The 22,588-nt window shown below is 40.4% G+C and overlaps 1 protein-coding gene across 4 annotated transcripts in view; it reads right to left on the bottom strand.

Annotated features, from left to right (window-relative positions):
* The window catches only part of ZFYVE9 (zinc finger FYVE-type containing 9), a 186,261-nt gene that overhangs the window by 113,510 nt on the left and 50,163 nt on the right, over nt 1–22,588 (bottom strand). For all 4 annotated transcript variants that reach the window (XM_027838056.1, XM_027838055.1, XM_027838058.1 and 1 more), the window contains one exon: nt 7,031–7,136. The gene's annotated coding sequence lies outside the window, so the exon portion shown is untranslated. The remainder of the gene's footprint in view (nt 1–7,030; nt 7,137–22,588) is intronic.

The following is a 22,588-nucleotide window of genomic DNA, read 5'->3' as shown; positions in this document are numbered from 1 at the left end:
GGACCACCCAGCAAGGTGTGCCTGCATCAAAGAAAGTGCTATGCTATCAGCCACTATCATTAATGAATAGCAACTCAAAAAAGTTGAACAAAATCCTGTCAAAGACTACAGGGAATTATCCAAGAAATCATTCATTATGACCAAGTGGGATTTATACCAGGGATGCAAGGATGGGTCACCATTAGGAAAACAATTAACATGATTAATCATATTAAAAACCAAAACATCCAAAACTACATGATCATCTCTCAATAGATGCTGAAAAAATCTTTGACAAAAATACTACTAACATTCTTTCTTATTGAAAAACAAAAACTACAAAATATAGGCACAGAGTCACTTTTTTTTAATATTATAAAAAGCATCTATTTAAAACTAAAAGCAAACATTATATGCAATGGAGATACATTAGAACCTATGCCAATAAATACAGGTGTGAAGTAAGGATGCCCACTCTCCCCACTATTTTTTGTTATAATTCTGGAAATGAGAGTAACAGCAATAAGACAAGAGGAGGAAATTGAAAGTATAAAGAAAACTAAAGAGGAGATAAAAATCTCCCTATTTGCTGATACGGTAGTATACTTGGAAAATCCTAAAGAATCAGCAAAGATACTAATAGAGACAACAGCTTTAGCAAAATTGCAGGCTACACAATAAACTCTCAAAAGATAATAGTACTTCCATAAAATAATAACAAAAAGCAATAAGAGAAAGGGAAATCTCATTCTAAATAACTACAAAATACATAAAATATCTAAGGATCAACCTAACAAAGTTAGTCAATAAACACTTGTTAAGCACCTACTATGTGCCAGTCACTGTGCTAAGCACTGGGGATTCAAAAAGAGGCAAAATCTGCCCTCAAGGAGCTCACAATTTAATGGAGGAGATAATAAGGAAATATGTACAAATAAACTATATACTGGATAAAAAAGTAAATATTTAGGAAAGGGTAGGCACTAGCACTAAGAGGGGTTGAGAAAGGCTTCCTATAGAAGATGGGATTTTAGTTGAGACTAAAAGTGCATCAGAGTAAGTTCTATATGGGTTAGGTTATAAAGAGCTTTAAAAATCAAAGGCAAGACTTAATATCTAATCTTGGAGTTTACTGAACAGACCTGTGCTTCAGGAAGATCACTTAGATGGCTGAGAAGCGAACAGGTAGGATCAGCCAGAAAAGACAACCAGGTCATAAGAGCATCTAACATCTCTCACACCTTCCTCATAACCACCCAAAGCGGCAAATGGTGCAAATAGTATCATCCCTATTTTACAGATGAGGAAATAGGCTCCAGGATAAGAAATGACTTGCTCATTTCATATGGTCACATGACTAGGTAAGACGAACAGAGCTGCAAATAAATGCCAGGTCTCCTGACTCAACATTCAGAGCTTTTACCACTACGCTACACTATTCTCTCCAAAGTTGCTGGGCAACAAGATTAGAGGGTCTAGGATAGAGGTCTGAGTGCAAGATACAGAGTTCATGTACACAGAGACTCAATTACCATCACATTTACTGAAGGCCTCATGGGAGAGGTATACAATAACCATAAGTCTGAGAGTTTTTCAAAGCAATACATTTATTTTAATAAGTTTTTATTGATTTTTTTTTGCTTTTTATATCACTATAGTATCCCAGTATTCCTCCTCCTTCCCCTGCCAGAGAGCCATCCCATGTAACAAATAGTACTTTTAAGACAAAAAAGAAGAAAAAAACAGCATAATAAATCAATACTTTTTTTTTAAGTCTGAAAATATGTACCATGAACAACCCTTGTCTTTTTTTTTGTTTGTTTGTTTTTTGTTTTCATGAACAACACTTGTGAGCCTCCCATCTCTAAAAAGGGCTCAGGGTAGGAGTGTCTTCTCATCTCTTCTTTGTTCTTCATAATTTTGGAATATTTGCTTTTTTAAAATTTTTTATGTATTTTATTTTGAACTTAAGAAATAAAACAAGCATTTCCATAACATAGTAGAAGAGGAAAAAAAAAGATGATTGCACATGAAACTCCAAATTTATCATGTACAATTTGCTACATAACAAAGTTATCATGTAACTTTTTTCCCTTTTTTTCTTCTCTTCTCCCATCCCTGCCCTACAGATGGCTACCATTAGACACAAATGTGTGTGTGTGTGCGCGCATGTGTGTATGTACACACACGGAAAATCATTCTATACACACTTCTATTTATCATATCTTTCTCTGAATACAGAGAGTGTCTTCCTTCATAGGTCCTTTGTAGTTAATTTGAGTATTTATAATAGTCAAAACAACTCGGCCACTCAAAGCTGTTCCGAAAACAATATTACTATTAATGTATACAACATTCTCTTGGTTCTGCTCATTTTGCCATTATTTCATTCAAGTCTATCCATGTTTTTCTAAGATCATTGAGCTCATAATTTCTTATAGCACAGTAGTATTCCTTCACAATCATGCCACAACTTTTTCAGCCATTCCCAAATTGATGGGCATCCCTGCAATTTCCAGTTCTTTGCCATCACAAAGAGAGCTGCTGTAAATATTTTAGAACATATAGGTTCTTTTCCTTTTTCCCTAATCACCTTGGGAAACAAACATAGCAGTGGTATTTCTGGGTCAAAGGGTATAGCCAGTTAATAACTCAAAGGGTTGGATCAGTTCACAGTTCTGATGGGGTGCTTGGGTGCTTGTGCTTGGACCCCAAGTTCTCCCTAGTCTCAGAAACACTGTCTCTGACAATCACTCCCCAGCCCAAGGACACCGTCCCTAGCAATTACTCATGCGTGGGCCCCAGCAAGACCCTTTACTCTCTCCCTGGTGCAGCTACAAAAAGCTGGGTGAGAGAGTGCGGGGCTGCTCAGGCCCCAGCCCTCAGTACATGTCTCTGAAAGCCTCCCAATTCCTTAGTAAGTTCCTGTCTTGTGAGAAAGCTTTCCCTTGTTGCAGAGCATTCTCTCATCAAGACAGAGAGAGAGGGGTACCTTGCCCAGCCCAAGGTGTCTTGGTCTTGATCTGAGACCCTGCCTTTTCCTTTTATAGCAAATTTCTATGATCAGAGCAAGTAGTCAGTAACAGACATGAACACAATGTAAGTATGTGAGATCTTGCTGTTTTTGATCTGAATTGGTAGTCATCTCATGGCCTAAGTAAGAGTAAAATCCGTGTTTGAATTTATCATATGTAAAAGATTCAATTTCTGAAGTATAATTAGAGGATAAACAAGTTTGTGGAACAAGATTGTGTATCTACTCAGTTGTGAGGTTAAAGTTAGGAACCTCTTTTGTTTAAGGCAGTGTTTGCAAGAAACCCCCTTCCCTAACGTAACCAACTCAGAGGTCTTTGTCACCCTTTTGTACTGGCCACTCCTTTATGAGAAAATTTTTCTATCTCAACACCCTGTTTCTCAACAGGGAATTATTCCCTTGCTTGGGAGACAAGCTCTACGGCCACCGTACAGGTAAAGACCCCAGTCAGGGGAGGGATTGTAAATGTCTCTGCTAGTCTCTTGACTTGTACCACCTCTAAGGATGCCTACAGTGATGAGTGTTCCCAGAACTTTACCTCTGCCAGCTGTACCACCTGTTCTGAGGGAACACTCCCTACTTGCACCTATGACCGAATTCCTCCTGCCACTCTCCTAGTAGGTACTTCTATTTAACCTTCTCTTCCCAGTTGACACACAATGCCACAGCCCCCCTCTAGCTAGAACACTCCTGTTGATCTTTTGAAAGTTTCTCTCTTACCTGGAATATTGGCATGTAATCATACCGATCCATGGGGCATCCATGCTCAGTACATTTTACAAACAGGCCCCATCTGTACCCCTAAGGGATATTCCTTCCTTTGTGGGTTGGGTGGGCCAGGTGGTAAGGATTCGGGGGAAGAAGTAAAGCAAAATGCCACTACTTGGCAGGACCCCAGGACTGTTGTTCTAGCCACCCAGCGTTTAACACCTTATAAAGATTTTGGTGTGGGGTCCCTGGGATTTCTGGCACCTCCTGTGACCATTTTCAATATTACTACACCCAGTCCCTCCACTCTAACAAGAGTAAAGCGTGGATTCTGGGACAATGTTCTCTGGTACCTTAAAAAGGGAGCCGAGTATCTCATGCCTTGGTATGGACATTTACAACATGAGTTCATTCTTTCAAACCTGACAGGGACCATTCACCAATTGGCAAATGACACAGCTTATCGTCTCTGGGACATTCAGCAACCTCTGGATTCCCTGGCAAATGTGGTCCTGGACAATCAGACAGCTTTGGATTATCTACTTGCTTAGTGGAGGTGTCTGTGCCCTGACCAACACCTCCTGCTGTATGTATGTTAACAACTCTCAACAGGTGGAGCTTTGTACTGAAAATATACTAGAGAAAATCACCTGGATGTGAGACATCCATGAAAACCTTAGTACACCAGAGTCATCCTCTTCTTGGGGATCCTGGCTTCTCTCTTTGTTAACTACTATTTTTGTCTCACTCCTGATTCTATGCCTTTTACTTCTTTTTGGCCCTTGTCTGCTTAATCTCCTTGCCAGATTTGTCTCCTCTAGGCTCAGTGCCCTCCACTTCCAGATGACAGCTCAAGCTGGGTACCAACTTCTATCTGTGACCACAACCCATCACCCCTTGGACCTGGCATCGGCCAAGTTCCGGATGCTGGCTAGAGAACCGACCCCTTGAACAGAGGAACCCTAGGAGACTGGGACGGCTCTATGCCCAATCCCAGCAGGAAGCAGTTTCAGAAGCTGAGACCTTCATCCCTCACCTCAAAAGATTTTGGGTCCTATCTGTTTAAGTGGGAAATGATGGGGGGCTTGGGTGCTTGCGTTTGGGTGCAATGATAACAAGAGTCTCAGCATCTTTCTTGCTACAGTACAACAGGACAGAAGTTTCTGCTCTTCCTGCGTTGGTGTTGCTCAATACCACATATTTGAACATTTCTATTCCTAATGAAAGCTGGGGGGTGGGGGGAATGATGATTGTGCAGCCAGAAGACCCAAATTCCAATCTTGTGCTGCCACTTATTTGCTGTATGACCTTAGGTAAATCATCGCTTAATCCGAGTGTCTCTTTTGTCATCCATAAATGGTAGGACCCACAGTGTGCCTCTACTCCACAAGATTTTTATGAAGAACATGTTTTCTAGACCTTACAGTACTATAGGCTTAAGACCTTATACTCAACATCTGAATGTGCCTGTGATTTCACTGATGTGTGCACTCTTTCCAATATATAGATCACAACACATTCACTCCTTCTTATCTTCTCTTCTTGTCCACAGAACCCCAACCCTAACCCTAACCCTTACAACCTTTAACTCAGATTATTGGAATAACCTCCTTATTGGTCCCCTCACCATGAGTCTCTCTCTTCTTAAATCCATACACCACACAGCAGGCAAATTGATTTTCCTAAAGTGTAAGTTTGAGCCTGTCACTCCTACTTAAATTCCAGTTGACTCCTTGACTCGTTGACTCATTGAAAGAAAGAGTTTAGGGGGTTAGGCTTCCACAACAGGATAAGAGATTCCAAGATCTTGTGGATAGTTCCTCAACCAATCACAAAGTGCTCCAAACTTTTCTATAAACAACTAGTTCCTTAAGAAAGAGCCCTAGAGGCTAAACCGGTTGCAACCTGTCAGGTTCAAGGACAGCGCTTTGACCAGACAAAGGCTCTTCTCCACTGCACTTGCTTAATAAGCTTATTGAATATGAACTGACACACCCCAAGGGCGGAGATAGCCACCCTTTTTGAACATGGGACCCATGAAGCGGGCAGAGTTAACAGAACATGGACGAACATGCGGTGGGCTGTCCAGGAAGGGTGTAACTCAGATGAACTAGATCAATAGCAGCCTTGATGGGTAGAGTATTGATCTTACTAACAATTTAAAAGTTAATTCTACCACTGAACCAGCGCCCATGTGCTACTAAAGTACACTGTGCCCGCTTCTCTCACGAGAAGAGTAATAAAGACTTTCTTTCACTCACTCACTGTAGTAGGAATACTGTTTCATCTCTATTTCATCCTTTTTAAAAGTTTTATTTCTGTTCAAGTTTTATAATGTACATACATAGTCATATAGTAGTATACATATATGATTTATAAATACACATATTGCGGGTGTACACACTCAAAAATTTTTACTAATGTAGGCATTCAAAAGTTTGGAAAACACTGGACTCTAAGATTTCTGAGGTCCCAAGAATGCTACTCAATTCTGTGTATAGTTCCACCATCAAACAAGCTTAAGTAAAAGTAAAAGTGATGGAGTACTAATGATGGACCCCTAAAAGACACTGAAATTTCCCACATGGCCTAGGTCCCAGGTGTTCACCTGGGGCACCTGGCCCTTCCCAGTTAATCCTTTCAACTGCCCTTTCATAGTGATCCTCATTATCTGCCCTACCCTATATTGCCACTCCTTGATTCCGTCTAGACTCCTCCCACCTTCCCAGCCCTTCTGGGTCCTTTTCTGTTACCTCCCTGTCACCCAAGCTATTGGTCACTCCTTGACCACCATATATAAGTATCCATCTTGCTCCCATTAAATCGCTCAGATTCCCTAAAAGTCTGGCCTGCTTGTCAATACAAAGCATCACCAAATAGCTCAGATTCTTAAAATCTCACCCACCCCAACTAGTGTTTTAATAAATCTTATCTCTAGCTGAAAGGAAGGCTTGGGTCAAATTCATTTGAGGCAGGACCTGTGTTATTTTCTCTTGAATTTTGGGGTTCCCAGCACCCCTAGATCACAACACCAGCACTTTGATTCTAGGCAAGACGAATCAATTTTCCTCCTAGAGTAATAAATAAGTAGGTTTGTGGACAGAAGTATCTAAAGGTACTGCAGAAATTGTCAAGCAAGTTTTGGAAAAAATGAAATCAAACTTTGTGATAATATGAGCTATGAAGCACACTAAAGACAAAGCTGATACTGAAACCATAAAAAAAATGAATAAACAGGGTCACATCTGCGTTATTACACGTGTCCTAAACAAAATCTGAAAGTGAAATAAAAAATAATCATTTTCTTACCTTTTTTCCCCCCTTACACAAGAGATAAGAAAAAGACTTTATGCTTCTTCATGGTGTCGGTGACCCCATTAGCCAGTCTTGCTGATTCACTGAGTTCAATTTGATCCTAAAGGAAAAATACATTGTCCATTACACCTATTAAAGCCAGAGACCCCCATTTTTCTGACATACATCTGTCACATGCCACGCAAATAAGAGCAATAGGATTCAAACCCTTGTACTTTCCCAGTCAAAGACCTAGGTACTACAGAAAGTAAGAGTGAACCCAATTTATTATATTAAAAGGACTGTCAAATGTGAAAGGATTGTGTCAGTGAGCAGTTCAGGATATTTTTGCTGCCAGTTCTATTGTTCTTGACTGGATAGTGTAACTACAGAATGAGGCAGTCATCGTCTCCTCAATGACCTTGACTGGAATGCTAATTCATGAAGCTACAACTACAAAGTCAATTATTTTATATTACAATAGGTCTTCCAAGAATCAAGAACTAACAAAGCGGCTGCTAAACAAGAATGTCAGCTGTTAGCATGATCCTACACACACACAGAATGCTTGTGTTGCCTTTCAAAAAGCTTCCTGCTGTGAATTTTATTGCCAAACAACTGTTTTTCCTCCAAATGGCTTTTCTCATGATGCCAGTCCCACTCCTTGTCCGGAAGCATCTGATCTTACAGAATATGACCTCCTGACAGAAGGGGAATATAAAAGTTCTTTCCTTCTCCTAAATATTTACTAATATTCATAAGATTGGAATGCCCTATTTGAATGCCCATCATTGATTCACATATCAGACAGAGTTAATAGGGTTTAAGTCTAACCGAGTCTCAGACTGGAAAGTGGCTGATAATTTATGGCTGAAAATACTCACATATACATGCAATCAATTACAAGATTTGGATCTGAGAGGAAACTGAGTACAACCTCTTCATCAACTGCCCTATAACCTCTGACACTGGTGGTCATCCTCTTCTCCTCAACACTCTTTTCTCTCTAGGTTTTTGTGATACCGCTTTCTCCTGGCTCTCACCCATCTGACCGCTCCTTCTGTTTCCTTCAGTGGATCTTCCTCCACCCACTAGCCCAAGTTTCTCCCCAGTGCAATCCATCCTCCACATAGCTGTCAGATTGATCTTCCTTAAAGTATAGGTCTAAGCAAGTCATATTCCACATTCTATAAACTCCAATGGCTCCCTCTTGCCTCCCAGTAAAAATACAAAACATTTTGTTTAGCTCTTAAAGTTATTCATAAGCTGGTTCTTTTCTACCTTTCCAGTCTTCCTACAGTTTACATTTCTCCCATGTACTCTGTGATGAAGTGGCACTGGACTCTTCCCTCTCCTTCACACAAGGCATTCTCTATCCTGATTTTGTGCATTTTCACTGGCTGTAAAAATTGTGCTCAGCACAGTTCCTGGAACATATTAGGCACTTAATAAACGCTCCTAGATTTTACTTTACTTGGGAAATCTAGAGTCGAGAACAAATAGCCTAGAGAGAATTAGGGAGCCCAGTGGGTAGAGAGCTAGACCTGGCAGCTGTCAGGAAGACTTGGTTTCATATCTGGCTTCAGTTACTTGCTACCTGTGTGACCCTGGATAACTCAGTTAAAATCTTTGCTGCCTCAGTTTCCCCATCTGTAAAATGGGGATAATATTAGCACCACCTCCCAAGGTTGTTGTGAGGATAAAATGAGATACTGTTTTAAAGTGCTTTACAGACCAGGTAAATGCTAATGATTACTATTAAAAGGGATTTCCCTGGGTCACACAGGTAAGTATGTGAGAGGCAAGATTCAAATCTAGGTCCTTAGACTGTAAAATCCATAGCTCTTTCCACTACAGGAAATTCATCAAATAAAAGAAAGTGTTAAAAAACAGCAGACACCTTAGAAATCACCTACTTCAAACCCCTCATTTTACTGAGGAAACTGAAGCCCAAGAAGTCAACTTGAAAGGATGTCTACAATGGAGTACCCCAGAGTTCTATACTTAGGCCTGTGCTACTTAACATTTTTGCCAGTGATTAAGATAAAGATGTTGATGGAAGACATGAATATCTAAACTGGAGCTGACACAAAATTGGGGTAGATAGGTAGCACACTGGATGATGGGCAAGAATCTAAAATATTTCATTACTGAGTGAAATAGTCAAATCAAATGTGATTAAATTTAATAGAACAATATAAAGTCTGAAGAGGAAGCTTGGTGCTGATAATGGAAAGCCTGCTTGGAGCTAAGTTCTGGGTTCACTGCCTCATACTGTCTGTGTATGACTCCAAAGCAAGTCACTTAACTACTCAGGAAAAGGCAAGCTAGTCTAACTTAAGCAGCAAGGTACCCCAAAGGAGAGACAGCCATGAGTCACACCAACACCATCTTGATCACCCTTCTCTCTTCAGACCCTGATGAAGATAGCCCAAAACCCTGAACCCAAGAGCCTTAAAAATAGAAGTGTCCCCCAGATCACCAGACCTGTTTTCATGATTTTAATCATAGCCATGATTGAAGAGAAAAATCCCTGTGGACAAGTCAAGCACCTTCCTCCACAGCTACTGGTCAATTGCCATCAACCAGCTGATAAATAAGTGTCGGAGAGAAACACTGCACAAGCACACACAAGACAAAACCAATTCCAACTGGATGTCTGGAACAGAATTCATTTCATTGCCTATAAACCTATACCACTGGTGCAGTGCACTGAGCACTGAGCCCAGAACCAGGAAGACCAGAGTTCCAAACTAGCCTGCGTCGCCCTGGGCAGGTCTCGAGAAAGATGATAATAGCAGCACTTATTTCTCAGAGTTGTTGTGAGGATAAAATGAGGTATCAGAGTACTCAATGACCATATGAAAAACTGTTTTCCTTTTAAAACATGCCACTAGCAAAATGTCAAAAATGATTAATATAAAAATTAGGCTAGATTACATTTGGAAATATGCACAGTGCTTTTCTGATCTCAAGCTTCTTTATAAATGTTCTTCCCATGAAGCCAAGCCACATGGCTGAATGCTTGCAACAGCAGAGTCTCTATAGAACTAAACTTGTAGTTGACCCAAAGATCTAAGGAGAAGTGTATGATGGGCATAAGAAGGAAGCAGTAGGTTTGGAATGATAGCCCAAAGCACTGAAAAAATGGTGTAAGGCTAATCAACAAGGAAATATACAACCAGCGCAAGAGGCGGGCTTGTCAGGTGGAAAGGCGGCCAGAATATTTGTAAAACGTCTTAAAGCAGTATTCCAACTGTGGGTTGGTAACATCCCCTGGGAAGAGTTTGGGAGGGGAAATGAGAAGGGATTCAGTAAGAAGGAGGTCCACCAAACAATGACCAAAATAACTTAATATCTTCCAATACAATTGCCATTATAATATATCAAGTTTTTTAAGAAGTCAAGGTTCAAATCAAAGTCAACAAAAGCAAGACTAAAGCTCTCACTGAGAAGAAATGTAGTGTAACATTTAATATGGAATGAACAAATTAGATAAAATATGAGTTGGCATGCAATGAATGTCAATGCAGGTGTGTTGTGTCACCATCAACATCAGCTGTATAGGCTCAAGACACCAGTGAGTTATGTCATGAGACTACTTTGTGTATTTGAACACGAAGTGTATAAATCCAAAGCTAAACAATCTTTGTGTGAAAATTAAAAGTACCTTAAAATCTCTTTTAGGGGCAGCTAGGTGGCACAGTGGATAGAGCACCAGCCCTGGAGTCAGGAGGACCTGAGTTCAAATTCGGCCTCAGATACAATACTCACTAGCTGTGTGACTCTGGGCAAGTCACTTAATGCGAACTGCCTCACCAAAAAAAAAAAAAATCTGTTCTATTTCAAAATGATTAATTTCTGTAAATGTAATATAATAAGCTCTTTCCCCCAAAACTCCTAACTTTGAAAACACTTTATCTATTTTATTTTCATCATTTGAAATTTTCCACAATTAAATATATACTTAACTGTCTCAAAATTTTTATTTTTATTTTTTTTTTTTTACTCTTTGGTGAGGCAATTGGGGTTAAGTGACTTGCCCAGGGTCACACAGCTAGTACGTGACAAGTGTCTGAGGCCAGATTTGAACTCAGGTTCTCCTGACTCCAAGGCCAGAGCTCTACCCAGTGCACCACCTATCTGCCCCTTTATTCTATTTTTAAAAGTGAAACAATACCCTTTTCTGATAAATAAATAACTGATTCAAAGAGAAAATCAACTAAAGCAGCTGCAGGTAGATCAAATACAATAAAGACAGTTGAAGCAGTGGAAATATAGAAATACAAAGCAAAAAGCCCAAGTAAGGAAAATACAATTCACTATATTCATCATGAGAGTCACAAAAACTATCATTGACAGATAGGAAGACTGCTGGTGTTTGCTTTGTACAAGTGTTTTAGATTTGGACAATAAGAAACCTAATAAATTAAAATATTTCAAAGTATATATTCAGAATAGACTAGCAAGGCAAGATTATTTCCAGAGAAAATTAAATATTTTTGATAAGCAAAAACAAACTTTGAAAAAATTTCTGCAAATAAAAAATATTGTTAGCATTAACTAACACTGCTTAGAAATAATTCAATAGTGTGAAACCTCACTTGGTTAACCTTATGCAAAGCAATTTTTAATTTGCAAAGAATGTGGAAGAAAAATTGCCCATATATCTCAAGACCTTTGTGATTAACTAAGAAACCAAAATCTTCCCATTTTGCATTGCAAATGGATACAGTTATAAAGATGCTCATTTGGTTTCCTATTTACAATATGTTGCTGAAACTGATGCTATAGAAGATTAAAACTTTGTAATAAATCCATTGATAGGCAGCTACATGGCACAGTGGATAGAGTACCAGACCTGGAATCAGGAAGACACATCTTCCTGAGTTCAAATACAGCCTCAGACACTTGCTAGCTGTGTGACCTTGGGCAAGTCATTTCACCCTGCTTGCCTTAGTTCCTCATCTGTAAAATGAGCTGGAGAAAGAAAAGGCAAACCATTCTAGTATCTTTGCCAAGAAAACCCCAAATGGGGTTACAGAGTCAAACACAACTGAAAAACACCTGAACAACAAAACCTATTGGTGGCAATTTCACATCAACATAAGTTTTCTACATAATTGATGGATTTTTAAAAGAAAATTAATGTAGGAAAATTTTATTGGACTAATGGCATGAAATCACATCAAGTGAAACATAGATCTACAGGTGCTAGTTTAAAATGTGGTTCTTCATGCAATCTGCACACAAATTCATAATCACTTGTTTCAAGAAATACAAAGCTCCAGAGAAAAGAGAAAGGAAAATTCTCTGGAAAGAGAATAAATAGCTTAGAAGAGAAAGCAATGGACTCACTGAAAACTAGAATAGAGTAACTAAAAATCAATGACTCCATAAGACAATAAGACTAGAACATAAAAATAAAAGAAAGTATAAGATATCTAGTATCAAAAACAAGTCAGGAAGAAATAATTTATGAATCACTGAACTTTCTGAAAACCATGATTTTTTTTTAAAAAGCCTGGATACTGTATTTCAGGAAATCATATATGAAAACTGATCAGATTTATTAGGATTAGAAAGAAAAAGAAAAAAAGAATCCACAGATCACCTGCTGAAAGGAACCCCAAAAGAAAAAATTCCAAGAGTGCCAAAATCAAAACCCATGGCTCCCACATCAAAGTAAAAATCCTGCAAACACTCACAAAGAAACATTTCAAGTGCCAAAGAACTCTATATACCCAAGATCACACAAGACCTGGAAGCTACTCCTAAAAATAAAGAGAAGATCTTGGAATGTAAGATTCCAAGAGAGGCTACAACCAAGCGAAACCTGCAAAGCTCACTGTAATCTGGGACGGGGCAGAACAGGAGTAGGACCGCGGTAGGTGTGGAAAATCTTTGATGAAAAAGAAGATTTTAGAGGTAATCATTAAAACTTTGGAAGTAGATGGCCTCACCAAGGGAGGACAGAGGGGTGATAAAAGGGAAAAGGACTATGCCTTGAGGGATATTTATGTTTAAAGGTGGAAGCTGAGAAAGTAAAGGACATAGAGAAAGTGCAGTTAGAGAAACAACAAAAGGACATTAAGTGGTGTCAGGAAGGCTAAGGAGCAAGAAAAAGGGGGTGGCCCACAAAGGCCACAGAAGGTGGGCGCTAAAAAAGTCAATGGATTCAGCAACAAGATCAGTGGTGACTTTGAAGTGCATTGTTTCAGTAAAAAGTGGATAAGACAACCAGACTGAAAGGAGATAAGGCCATGATATTGATGGGGTTGGGATCTGGGCCCCAGAAAGGAAAAACCCTGGACTTTCCCACATGGCCAAATCTGGCATAATCCCATCAACAGGCCTTTCATTGTGGCTACACCCAATCTCCCCTCCATTGTCTTGCCTCCCTATGGCCCCAGGCCACTTCTCACCCTTGGTAACTCTATTACCTCATGGACTACTTGGCCTCTCCTAGATCCCTCCCACAGTCTTTCTGTATTTAAGGTCCATCCTGTCTCCATTAAGATGCTCTGATTCTTACAATCTAGCCAATAGCCCATAGATGCTTAGATTCCTTAAGAGTCTAGCTAATATGGCGAATCTTCAATAAACCTTGTTTTTGGCTGCAAGAAGGCTTGGGTCAAATTATTTCAGGCAGGACCCATGTGTTGTGATTTTGGGAGTCCAGGACCTCTAGACCTCATCATGTGGTTTCCTGCACCGGGAAAAACTGCCTATACCAAGCTCTTCACCAGCCGGGACTGGAAGGTACCTAAGCCTCCCCTCTTCCCCTAATCCCTTTGTTTTTTACCCTTCAATTGGGTGGATTTCCAAGCAACTAGAAAGGCTTGGCTTGGAAGTGCTTTTCAGGCCTGATTTCTCAGGTCCCATTAGGTCAGACAGAGGGTCTCGGTCTAGTGGTTCTGTTCAAGACCATGGATGTGGGCAGAATCGTAGGCCCAATCCTGTCAATTCTCTCAGCGCCAGGGACTTGGGAAAACTTACCGTACTTCTTTGGGTTTTTGACTTTTTTGTCAGTTTTCCGAGTCTTATTCCTAAATCTTTTTTTAAGGAGGGAGGGACTTCCAGTCCCCACACCCGCAAAGGGTCAATCCTCTTCAATTCCTGAAGATTAGTTTATAAATATAGGTTTTTTCTAATCCTTATATTCTTATCCTATATTTCAATTTTCAATATTTGAAAGTAAAAATTTAAGTAACTGAAATTTAAAATCAAGATGATTGTCCAAGGGGATAGAGGTGGATCAAGAATTGATTAATAAGGGAGGTGTATGAATTTCCACTGCTCAAAATTTCAGTTAACTATTTTGTAATTTTCCAATACTGAACTTTGAAAGATGGGAAGAGAAAGTGAGAAAAATCTTAGTTCCAATTCCAGCTCAGTTACTTATTACTATATATATGACCTTAAGCCAGTCACTTAATTTCTCTGGAATTCAATTTCCTATTTTTTAATGGATTAGAAAAACTCTTTTTCCGAGGCACAGAAGAGAAGAAAGGATAAAAATTGAAATATAACAAAATGAAGAGAAGATCAAGAAGAATTAAAAAAAAAATAAATCTGTTAAGAAAAATGACAAGAATAAGGATGATGCTTAAAATATTAAATGAAAGCCATTTGTAGAAATCTATGAAATGGAAGAGTTTACAACTGAAGAGGAGAGATTGATGACAAGAAGAATTTTTAAAATCCTGGCTAAACTCAAATGGGAGAAAAGAAAATTAAGAAGATGAGTTGGGAGTTAATTGGGAGGGGGTGGAGTTAATATTTCCAATCTTGAATAAATTAGTCAGCCTTCAGCTAGCTGGTTAATGACAAAGTCAAACCTCAAACCCATGTTTTCTGACGTAGCAAACTGTAGTCTTTTGCACAGCACAGTTCTCCCTCCCCCCTCCCTTTAAAGCAGGCATTTACCCTGAATAATCATTTATAGTGAATTATTACAAAGGAATTTCAGTATGTGGCTGGCCCACCCCAGACCCCCATTCAAGGGAATTCAGTTGCAAAAGAACCATTAAGTATTCAAAGTGAACGACTCCAAGGCAATTTAACCTATGATAAAGTTCCAAGGCATTGATAATAAAAATAAAAATAATAATAATAACAACAATAATAGAAGCAGCTTATATTTATATAAGACTTTACATACATTACCTCATTTGATATGAGATGCTTATTACAGATGCTTGGCAAGCTTTAATGCAAATATTAGAAATACCAGTTGCAATTATTATGATTCCTCTACTTCAGTCCCATGGCAAATCTACAAGGTAGGTGGGTAGCGCTGAGTATCCCCATTACTACAAGAAAGGCCCTCAGAGGTAAAACAAGGAGTCAAAGTGGAACAGGAGAAAAAGTCCTAGAATCCCTAGAATTGGCATGAGAAGAGTCTTGTTTTTAAGTCTGGCTCAGCTACACATAACTGTCTGTGTGACCTCAGGGAAGTCACTTAATTCTCCATTGTCCCAATCTTAAAATAAAGGGGTGGGGCTGAATGATCTCTAGGAGCTCTTCCATCTTCAGAACCTTTCAGCCCAGCAGGTAGTGACAGTAAGTAAAAATAAGTCAAAACTCAAACCCCAGGCTCCACATACAACGTACAATGTTCTTTCTATAAAAACAAAGCATTTCCCCTCCTCTGTTCCTGTAAATCACTGTGAAGCAGCACACTTTTCCAACTCTTTACAGGTTTAATCAATGGAACTATTTGGTTCAAATATCTAGAATAGCTCATACAAGGTATATTATTAAATAGAGAACAATCCTGTAATTTATGTTCACTAATATTTGAGGCCTTTTTACCAGGTGGGTGATTCACAAAAACCATCACAAAAAGGAAAATAGCAGATTCCACATCTGGATAAGAGCAAAAATGGGATCCAGGTGTCCCAATCCAAACATTACAAATGGTTAATGAGCAGATACATCTCCATATGACAGGTTTATTAGTCCAACTGATTATATAGCAACAAGTACTAGAATACCCAAAAGTATGTATGAATATGTGGGTGGGGTAAGAAATATAATTTGAACCGACGAGGTCTAGAGGTTACGGGCCCTGGAATCCCAAAATCACAACACATGGGTCCTGCCCAAAAGAATTGAACCCAAGCCTTCTTTCAGCCAAAAACACAGTTTATTGAAGATTCGCCATGTTAGCCAGACTCTTAAGGAATCTGAGCATCTGTGGGCTATTGGCTAGATTGTGAAAATCTGAGCAGTGGCCAGATTATAAGAATCCCAGCATCTTAATGGAGACAAGATGGACCTTATACACAGAAAGCCTGTAGGAGGGATCTAGGAGTGGCCAAGTAGTTTGGGGTGACGGGAGGAGGGGCCTAAGGAGATCTGGATGGAAGTGGCCAGTGACCTGGACAATGGAGCCTAGTAGCCACAATGAAAGTCCAGTTGCTGGGATTATAGCCTCAGGCAAATGCCAGAGATTTGGCCATGTGGGAAACTCCAGGGTTTTTCCTTTCTAGGGCTCAGATCTCAACCCCATGAAAACCAGAACACTACTTGGGACCAGCAGAGTAATTCACTTGCACATTAAATAAGGGATTCAATTTAATTCAAAGATCATTTATTTAAATAAGTGCCCTCTACCCATAACACACCATGCTAGGCTGAGGGGCCAAAAAATAAATTTGATGTAATTCTCACCACTTAAAAGGATTTCTGTTCAAAAAAGAGAGACAAGATAGTTTTTTAAGTGAAAAACAATGCAAAATAACACCCTAACATATGAGAGAAGTACAAAATGAGAGATTAGACTTGTTCTGTTTGGACCAGAGTGTAGAATCAAGTGTAGTGGGTCAAAATGGAAGGAGGGAGGGGAAGAAAGAAAGAAGGAAGTAAGGAAAATTTGGGCTTTATGTAAAGAAAAGCTTACCTGCTAACAACGAGAGCTGTCCAAAGGTGGAGTGGGGCTGCCTGGGGAGGCAATGGCTTTCTCCTGGTTGTAGGTCTTAAAGCAGAGGCTAGATAACCATTTCTCAAATGTCATAGAGGAAAGTCTTGTTCACATGTAGACTCGACTAGATGTCATCTGGTGCCCTCTGCTCACCTTTAAAAAACTCTCAATTGATCCTTCCATCCCTGCCTCCTATCATCTCTTATCTTTTCTACCCTTTCTAGCTAAACTCTTTGAGAAAGTCATCTACAATAGGTACTGATGAAGTCTAGAGGTTAGGGGTACTGGAACCCCGAGATCACAATACAGAGGTCCTGCCCAAAAGAATTCGACCCAAGCCTTCTTTTAGCCAGAGACAAGGTTTATTAAAGATCTGCCACATTAGTCAGACTCTTAAGGAATCTGAGCATCTGTGGGCTATTGGCTAGATTCTAAGAATCAGAGAAGTGGCTAGATTTTAGGAATCTGAGCATCTTAATGGAGACAAGACGGACCTTACATACAGAAAGACTGTGAGAGGGATCTAGGAGTGGCAAAGTAGTTTGGGGTGACAGGAGGAGGGGTTTAAGGGATCTGGATGGGAATGGCCAATAAGCTGAAGTGAACAGAACTCCTGGGACCTGGACAATGGAGCCTAGCTGGGGGCCATGGTGGGGGCTAGGCTAGGTTAAGGGTACCAGAATTGGGAGATTGGGTGTAGCCACAAAAAAAGGCCAGTTGATGGGATTATAGCCTCAGGCAAATGCCAGAGATTTGGCCACGTGGGAAAGTCCAGGGTTCTTCCTTTTTGGGATTTAGCTCCCATCCTCATCGGCGCCTCTGATGGGGATGAGATCTGAACCCCTTAAAGGAAAAGACCATATCTTTGGGCCCTGGACTTTCCCACAAGGTCAAGTCTCTGGTGTTCACCTGAGGCTATAATCCTCTCAATTGCCCTTTCATGACGGCCTAAACCCAATCTCTCAATTCATACCTTGTGATGGCCCCTGGCTACTTCTCCCCTCTGACACTGACCCAGACCCTCCTCACCTCACCCCTCAATTACCAACAGCCCACTGGCGGGTCTACCTGCTTCAAGTCTCTCCCTACTCCAGGCCACCTTCCATTAGAATGCCAAAGTGATCTACCTAAAGTGATGGTTTGACTATATTGCTCCCATACTCAATAAACTCCAGTGGCTCTCTATCACCTCCAAGATCAAAATCCTCTGGTGTTCAAAGCCCTTGAAGACTTCCCAGTCTTCTTGCCCTCCTCCCCCACTCTATGCTGTTCCATAAACAAGACACCACACTTCTCCTCTTCGGGCCTTTTCTCTGGATGTCTCCCACGCCTAGAATGCACACTCTCCTCTCTCCCTGGTTTCCTTCAAATTCCTGTTATAATTTTACCTTCTACAGGAAGCCCTTCCTAGTCCCTCTTAACTCGAGTGGCTTCTATTATTTCCTATTTATCCCGTATACAGCTTGTTTACACATATTTGTCTGCTTGCTGAACCCCCATCAGATTTTGAGCTCCTGGAGGGAAGCGCCTGTATTTTGCCTTTCTATGTATCTACAGCACTTAGTACAGTGCCTGACACACAGTAACACCTAATAACTGCTTACTGACTGGCCTCTCAGATCTGAGATCCTATGTATTGGCAAAAATGACACAGGGACAGTAATACCATTAAACATTACAAGCTTTAAAGAACTCAAATTACACTCATAGAATGAGTGGAAGAAAGCTGCAACAATTCATCATATGGACTACCATCCATTACTAAGGACATACATGGCTAGAAGAGGACACAGGACGGTCAAATAGCAAAAGCAAAAGCACAAAACAGGAGATAAAAAGACCTTCTCCTGTACTGGTCTACACAAACAAGGCATTCTACCCACTGAGGAAATCCCTGCAGAGTTGGGTGAGGGCCTTGCCTGGTCCTGTTTTTTGTGGATCCTATCCAGGCTTCACTTTGTGCAGCTTCTTCTTCTTTCTTCTTCTTTTTTTGAGGCAATGGGGTTAAGTGACTTGCCCAGGGTCACACACTTAGTGAGTGTTATGTGTCTGAGACCAGATTTGAATTCAGGGCCAGTGCGGTATCCACTGTGCCACCTAGCTGCACCTTTGTACAGCTTCTTACCAGTCACGCTGCCACCACAGCAGATCCTTACCATACCCCAAGGTTCCACCCTCACTTTCCAGTCCTAGAACCAAAGAGGTTCCAGATCCAAAATTAATGCTATCATTTTAAATGAAAAGTATGTCTCAACTTACTTACTCTTCTGTAGCTCTACTGTGACTTTCCAAAACAAGATATCAATATCTGACTACCATTCTCCACTATAAATGTTATCTCCTCCATTAAGTGTTTTCTACCTTTGCATTTGTATCCCCAACATTTTGCATAGTGCTTGGCAAGTAGCAAGTGTTTAACAAATGATTTTCATCCGTTCATTCATTTACAGAAGAACAAGGGATTAAGTCCCACCGAAAAGACATGATAGGAAGTCATCTACACAGATGGGGGGATATGAAACCATAGAGTCAATTTATTAGACACCTACTATTTGCAAGGAATTATGTTATATGATAGGAATACAAAGACAAAATAAAATAGTCCCATCAGCATCAAGGTAATAATAACTTGTTTATTTTAAGGTCTATATAGCATTTTCCTCACAACAACCTGGTGAAATAGTCAAATATTTTACTCTAGCACATAGTAATTTTTGCTTTATCTAATCTAATCTCTACTCCTATTTTACAAATGAAGAAACCGTCGGAGAAGTACAAGTATTTAGGATCACAAGATTTAGGGCTGGAAGGAGTCCTTTCATTGTCTACCCAGCTGCTAGAGCCTTCCCCTTTTAGGTTACCTTCTACCAATTTTGTAAATCTCTTGTACATAACCATTTATTTACATGTCCTCTCCTCCATTAGAATGTAAGGTCCTTGGGAGCACAGACTGCTTTTGCCTTTCTTTGTATCCCTATATCAACTAAAAGACATGTTTCAAATGAACCTCTTTAGTCAAAAGAATGATGACAGCTAAGACAAACTTTAGGAAAAAGCTTTATTCTTAAAGATTAATGGTTTCCAAGGGGGTTGTTAATGGTACCTTAAGCAATAAATAATTGCCCATTATGTTACAGACATGTCTTTCCTCTGTGACAACAAACATGTGCATGTCAGAAACATTACAGGTTTGTTTCTGCAGCAAATGAGATCGAGATGAACACATGCAAAAAGATTTTAGTGGGAGGCAGAGTCAAGATGGTTGAGAGAAGGGCAAGGACTCATCTGAGTTCTCCCCAAAACCCCTACAAATACCTTCAAATAATGTCCAAAAATAAATCCTGGAGTGGCAGAACTCACAAAAGGACAGGGTAAAACAATTTTCCAGCCCAAGACAACTTAAAAGTTCAGCAGGAAAGGTATGTCACACTGGGGTGCGAGTGGAGCACAGTCCAGTACAGGCTGTGCCAGCATAGACTGGGCCCCTGCAAACAAGGAGCAGGCCCTGGGAATGAATGAATCAGCAGCAGCAGCTAAGAGATTCCCAAGCTCTCAGCCCACAGACAGTAACGGGATCAAAAAACTGGTCAGAAGAAGATTACAGGGGTCTCTTTGCTGTCACTAGTGGCATACTCAGGGGACATACTTGCCCATACTCAAATCCAGGTCCCAGTCCTGGGTGGCAGTCCCAGGGCGAGAAGGAGCCCTATCACAGCAGAGCTTGTGACCACAGTGAAGTGGGGACCCTCATCACAGTTCCAGGGCAGAAAAGAGTGCTTGTGGTTGAGCACAGACGAAAGCAAAGGCCTGGAGGGTTTAGTAAACACATCTGTTCTTCGAAAATACCACCTTGGAAAAACTGAAAACTTACAGGTGCCTAGGAATATCTCTGAAAACAGTTGCACAAAACCCTGGAAGCTTGGGAAACTGTGCCCTCCACCCTGGAAGCAGAGCCCCACTTTAGCAAAGAATTAAAAGTTAAGAAATAGGCTTGAAAAATGAGCAAACAACAAAAAAATTCTGACTATGTAAAGTTACTATAGTGACAAGGAAGAAGTAGACAGCAAAATCAAAATTCCTACATCCAAAGCCTCCAAGATAAATATGAACTGGTCTCAGGCCATGGAAGAGCTCAAAAAGGATTCTAAAAATCAAGTCACAGAGGTAGAGGAAAAATTGGGAAGAGAAATAAGAGTCATGCAAGAAAATCATTAAAAAAGGAGTCAACAGCTTGGTAAAGGAGGCACAAAAAAATACTGAAGAAAATAATACCTTAAAAAACAAAATAGGCCAAATGGTAAAAGAGGTGCAAAAATCCAATGAGGAGAATAACACCTTGAAAAGTAGAATTGGCCAAAGGGAAAAAGATATACAAAAATTCACTGAATAGAAGAACCATTTAAAAAGCAGAATTGGCCAAATGGAAGAAGAGTCACAAAAATTCACTGAAAAAAAGAACTCATTAAAAAATAGAATGGGGGGGAGGGGCAGAGCCAAGATGACAGAGTAAGAGCAGTGATGTGCTTGAGCTCTCCCCCAAATCCCTCCAAATACCTGTAAAAAATGGCTCTAAACAAATTCTAGAGCAGCAGAACCCACAAAAAGACAGAGTGAAACAAATTTCCAGCCCAAGGCAACCTGGATGGTTGATTGGAAAGGGCTATTGTGCCAGGCTGGAAGAGGAGCGCAGTTCAGTGTAGGCCCCTCAGGCAAAGACCAGGCCTCAGTAAACCTGGAGCAGTCCTTAGGGGATTGAATCACAGGCGGCTGTGGCGGTTTCTAGACTTCTCAACCCACAAAAACCAAAGACAACTTAGAAGGTCAGTAGGAAAGATCTGTCAGACCGTGGTGAGAGAAGAGGTCAGTCTGACCCCAGTCCTGGTGCAGCCCCAAGGCAGCGGCTGCTTCTGGAGCTCTCAGCTCACAGATGGAGGGGGGATATAGTGGCTGATCAGAGGGAGATTGCAGGGATCTCTTTGCTGGTACTGAGGCAGTATTGTCTTGCTTTGCCTGTGCTTGGATTTGAGTCGCAGTTCTGGGTAGCGGTCCTGGGGCAAGGAGTAGTGCTGGTGTGGGGGAGCTTGTGGTGGCGGTGGAGAAGGAAGCCTCCTCACAATTCCAATGCAGAAAAGAGTTTGTGGTCACTTATAGACCAGAGCACAGGCCAGGAAAGGAGTAAACACCTCACCCTTGATCATAGCACCTTGGAAGAACTGAAAATTTACAGGCCTCTAGAGGTATCTCTGAAAACAGCTGCACAAAATCCTCGGAGCTTAGGATAGTACATTCTCTACTCTGGAAGCAGACCCTACCTTAACTCAAGTAATTGGCTGGGGAAATGAGCAAACAGCACAAAAAAAGTCAGACCATAGAATCTTACTTTGGTGACAAAGAAGATCAAAACATACAACCAGAAGAAGACAACAAAGTCAAAGCTCCTACATCCAGAGCCTCCAAGGAAAATATGAATCAGTCCCAGGCCATGGAAGAGCTCAAAAAGGATTTTGAGAAGCAAGTAAGAGAAGTAGAGGAAAAACTGGGAAGAGAAATGAGAGTTATGCAAGAAAATCATGAAAAACAAGTCAACAGCTTGCTAAAGGAGACCCAAAAGTAAAAACTTGAGAAAATAACACCTTAAAAAATAG

Source organism: Vombatus ursinus, unplaced genomic scaffold (assembly GCF_900497805.2).
Source record: "Vombatus ursinus unplaced genomic scaffold, bare-nosed wombat genome assembly UNPS02014825.1, whole genome shotgun sequence".
NCBI lineage: Eukaryota > Metazoa > Chordata > Mammalia > Diprotodontia > Vombatidae > Vombatus > Vombatus ursinus.
The sequence above is the reverse complement of the archived record's forward strand: the minus strand, read 5'-3'. Positions and strand labels throughout refer to the sequence as shown.